Raw genomic sequence first — 5000 nt, 5'->3', positions numbered from 1 at the left:
TTTGTGGAAATCGAAGGTGTTGCAGCAAACATACCTTGGGATTACTTTTGACAGATAACGGTTTTCATTCTGAGCGATTACTAGTCGGCATTTTATATCAGCTTCAAGCATACCGTACAACGGCACGCAACAACCTACTAAGAATAGAGTTTTAAGAAATATGAGTCACTCCTTCATTATGCTGCAATAATATAAAATAATATAAGGAATGAACAATTTAAAAGTGTTTTTACCAATATTCTATACAATAAAGACTATTATTATTATTATTATTATCATAATCATCATCATCATCATCATCATCATCATCATCATCATTATTATTATTATTATTATTATCATTATCATTATCATTATTATTATTATTATTATTATTATTATTATTATTATTATTAAATACGAAACGGGTTGTTTTCATGGTAATGGTCCGTACTGTAAAATCCCGATCGAACACCAGCCAGTCAGAGTTCTCTATTTAGCCTGATAATTGGTTTCCATTTCATAATATCCAAGTATTTGTTCCTTAGTTTATACCAATTCTCTGTTATGCAGATTAAAAGAAGCATTATCGAAAGCGTTATACCATGGAATCTCGGTTTTGTAAAATATTTAGCTTCTCCTTTGTCCTAATTCGTTCAAAAAGCCATTTCTATTAGGCAGAGCTCCGTGATCTCAGCGTACAACACTTCACAAAGGTCACCCACTTGCCCTCCCTTCGCTTTGACTGTATTATTTTCAAAGCTCGCTGGCTGCATAAAAGCCAAATTTCTGGGAATCACAGAACCAAAACAAAACAATCAACAGACTCTTAAAACACATCGCAGCGATTGGCTAATGGTCACCAGATTAAAAGAAAAGCTAAAGATAGAAATCACGAGACTTGGAAAATCATAGTCAAAGGCACTCAGTTCGTGAAGGCGTAGAGATTAGCAATATGGATATCCCAAAGTTGCTTTTCAATCTTCGCGAAGAAACCTCGTGTCCGGTGTGTCAAGACATCCTTAGAGATCCAAGATACCTTCCATGTTTGCACAGTTTCTGTCTGAACTGTTTGATCGACTGGCATCGAGCAAGCGGTGGTCAAGTTAATTTGAGGTGTCCGAAATGCCAAGTCCGTTGTAGAGTTCCTGCAAGCGGTGATTTGAAAGATCTTCCCACAAGCTTTTTTCTCAGCGGCTTCATCGATGCCCTAGCTATTAAAGAATCTGACAAGACCCAAGTATCATGCGGAAACTGCGACAAGAAAAGCTCAAAAACCTCGTACTGCTTCGAGTGTTGCAAGTTTTATTGTGATGAGTGTTTGATTGGGCACAAAATCTGGCGAGGCTACAAAGATCACCGCGTTCTGGCCGTGAAAGATTTTCAAGAAAAAGACTATGAAATATTAGTGAAGCGACCCGTGTTTTGCTCAAAGAAGGGGCACGAGAAAGAAGAGCTCAAGTTTTTCTGCAAAATTTGTCCCGAAAACTCAGTTTGTCAAACTTGTGTCATCTTAGATCACGCAGGACACAAAGTGACATTAATCCAAGAGGAAGCCGAAGCTCAAAAGATCGAGTTAGCAGATCTAATTCAAACGCCAAAAAAAACCTTGAAAGCAAAGATGAAGATGGTCACTCAAATTGACGACGAATACGCTCAGCTTGTTCAACGAAGCGAACACATGCTAAGAGACGTCGATATTTTTGTTGATAATTTAATGAGGAGACTTCAAGAGGAAAGGCAAAATATCAAGGCAGCAGTGGAAAACGAAACCAAGAAATCGCTGGAGAGTCTAACGTCCAAAAAAACAGCGATTCAGCAGGAAATGAAGGAGATCGAATCAGCGCTGGAAAAAGCTGAGAAACTTTTGACACAAAGCACAGACGCCGAGGTGGTTCAGCTAAAGAATCCATTGCAAACTACTTTAGAACGGGTAGGAGAAGTTCAGAGAGTTGAGCGCGACCCTGAAAACCTGTCTGAATTATTTTTCGAGGAAAATAACAAAATCCTGGAGACAATTAACATCGAGGGCATTGGTCTTTTGAAATTTCGCAGCACAACTAATGCAAAGGAATCTGTTGCCGAAGGCAAAGGACTTTATGATGGAACTGTTGGGCGTGAAGCTCAATTCAATTTAACGACAAGAAACGCGGCTGCCACAGAATGTTATAATAAGAATGACAATGTAATGGTAGACTTGAGAGACGAGCGAGGGCAGGAATGCATGAACAAATTTCTTGTTAATGACAACAAAGACGGGACCTACAAAATCAGCTATTCTCCTGCATTTGAGGTAAATTCAATTTGTCAGTTAAGGTAAACGGGCAACATATTCGCGGTAGCCCTTTTTCTGCTTTTATTAAACCTTTCAATGTCAAACCAGTTTTATCTTTTGGAAAACAAGGCTCGAATGATGGAATGTTTATTTATTCTTGGGGGGTAGCAGTAAATTCCAGGGATGAAATCGCAGTCACTTCCGAGCACAAGGTGCAGATATTTGACTGCAAGGGCAATTTTCTGAGATCCTTTGGTCGTCAGGGTAGAGACAAGGGACAGTTTCAACGCCCTGGAGGAATAGCTTTTGGTAAAGACAGGAATATTTATGTTGCAGACACCAACAACCATCGAATCCAAATTTTTAATGAGGAGGGGAGGTACTTGAGTATGTTTGGTGGGGAAGGAAGCCTTGGTAGCCAGCTCAAGAATCCTTATGGTTTATCATTGGATTCCAATGGCAATATTATTGTTAGTGATGGGGGCAACAAATTCATTAAGATCTTTTCCCCTGATGGAAAGTTTCTAACAAAGATAGGTGGACCGAGTTCTCTTAGTTCTCCTGATCATTGTGTTCAGTCTGGTGATTATCTCATGTTGTCAGACAATGGTGATCACAGTGTGAAAGTATTCACCCGGGAGGGGTACTATGAGTATCAGTTTGGCACAAGAGGGGAGGGGAATGGAGAGTTTGATCATCCCTGTCATTTTTCAGTGACTAAATCAGGTCATGTACTTGTCTGTGATTTTGGTAATCATAGAGTGCAAGTCTTTGAACTGAATGGTAAGTTTGTTGGTAAGTTTGGAAAAGAGGGCAGCAGCTTAGGAGAGTTTCATAATCCATTATCAGTAGCACTCCTCAGTAATGGCCAAATTGTTGTGTCTGACTTAGTAAATCATCGCATTCAAATATTTGATGAACCTTGAGCAGACACTTGCTAAAAGCCAAGTAACAACAATCAATCATCTAAAGGAAGTTTGACTTTCGGCTTTCATGAGTCCTTTTTACTATCTGATTTGCTTGTAATTTGTTGCGCTGTTTCTGTATTTTTGAAGCATTTCACTTATAATAAATATTTTACCACTTTGTACCTGAGGTTGATTTCTGTAAAAGGGAAGAGAAAGTATAACTTTTTTTTTGCGTTGAAATTCATCTTCTAGGAAATCTACTTGTAAGAAAGCATGAATTTTTAGCAGGATGAATAGCCCACTTTCGATATATTAAAATTCAGTCCTAAACAAAACGCATCATCTCGTGGCCCAGGGAATAAACTCATACAAATCCTTATAATATTTCCCCAGAGCCTCGAGATGATGCCTTTTGTTTAGTATTGATTTTTAATATATCGAAATTGGTCTTTTATATTGCCCATTATTATATGGCTCTGTCTCACGAGGACTGGAAACTACAAAATTCACGAACTTGATTGGCTAAAATCGATATTGACCGCGGTCTAGATTTTCCCATCTAGAACGGCATCTAGACCGGTAATGTTTTGCGGTGAAAAGATGCAAACTAAAATGCAAAAATATTGAGTATTTTCTTCTACCAATATTTACTTATGGAAGTGCCAAACAGCATGATGACAAAAGAGAGGATGGCGAGCAAACTTTGACAGAATTAAATTCAGCTCATCTCCATTCATCGCCGTTCGCAAGCAAAATGTCAGATGGTACAAACCAGTTACATTAAACGAATTAAATTGTTCTTGTCTGCCATATGATAAACATCTTATTAACCGAGCTAGGTCGATCTGTATGGGAGCATCTTGACCTCGGTCGCTGGTACTGACCTCACTGCGTTCGGTCTGTACTGGCGACCTCGGTCAAGATTCTCCCATACAGACCTCCCGCTCGGTTAATAAGAACAAAGTTAGTTTCGGTGTAGTTATCATTAACTGAGCCATGACTGATTTAAGTGTTTGACTTTAAGCGAGTATTTATTTTCAAGCTTTGATTTGATTAAGGAAATAATGCAGTTCACTTTTAAGAACACTTTTATCATTTATATTCAACATTTTCGTAATAACCGCTTGCGTGACAGCAAATAAATGTAGATATAACGTTTTAGCTCTCAGTGTTTTAAAAAAAACTGTTTCGTATATTTTAGTGTATATAAGCAAGTATGTACCCTTGTTACTTAATAATAGGTTTGATATCAAAAGAAATGTACTGTGGAATCATTCTGCAGAAGCAATATGGTAGCTTTAGGAAGTATATTATCTTTATCATGATATTCAATCGCTGTGAACCTTGTAATTGAAAGGTAGAAGAGATGGAAATAAAGATCTCATGCGAATATGTTTGTATACTTTAGTGGTCTGTGTTTATTTCCCTGGGGCTTGGGGTGTAGGGTGGCTGTAGGTAGGGATAGTTTCTGGGGGGAGGTGACAGTAAATCTTCTTCTGCGAAATGTGGGTATTTGGTTTTCTACAGAGCCTCTTTATAACTGTACGCTGGAATAATCATTCGTAAGGCGCTCCATTGCTGACACTCCAGTTCATCCGAAAAGGATGCTGGCAACCAGTTGCCAAAAACTTTAAGGTGGGCAGATACGAGGGGTCATGTTGCAGGAACATGCAGCAACAAAAAGGCGTGTAGTACACACTAATCGTGTAGCGGGGACTTATTTGCTCTCATCGTATCAAGGCTCAAGTGAACGGTTGACCAGCCGTGTCAAAATTCGTTGTAAGCGAGCCTCTAAGGATTTTGAAAACTTGAATATTTTTCGCTGTTTCTAAGCAATG

General features: G+C 38.7%; 1 pseudogene; it reads left to right on the top strand.

Annotated features, from left to right (window-relative positions):
* Positions 1-431: 431 nt before the first annotated feature.
* On the top strand, positions 432-4646 carry LOC138035468 (E3 ubiquitin-protein ligase TRIM71-like; annotated as a pseudogene).
* Positions 4647-5000: the final 354 nt, after the last annotated feature.

Source organism: Montipora capricornis, unplaced genomic scaffold (assembly GCF_036669925.1).
Source record: "Montipora capricornis isolate CH-2021 unplaced genomic scaffold, ASM3666992v2 scaffold_401, whole genome shotgun sequence".
NCBI classification, from domain to species: domain Eukaryota; kingdom Metazoa; phylum Cnidaria; class Anthozoa; order Scleractinia; family Acroporidae; genus Montipora; species Montipora capricornis.
This window is presented reverse-complemented; position numbering and strand designations above follow the sequence as displayed.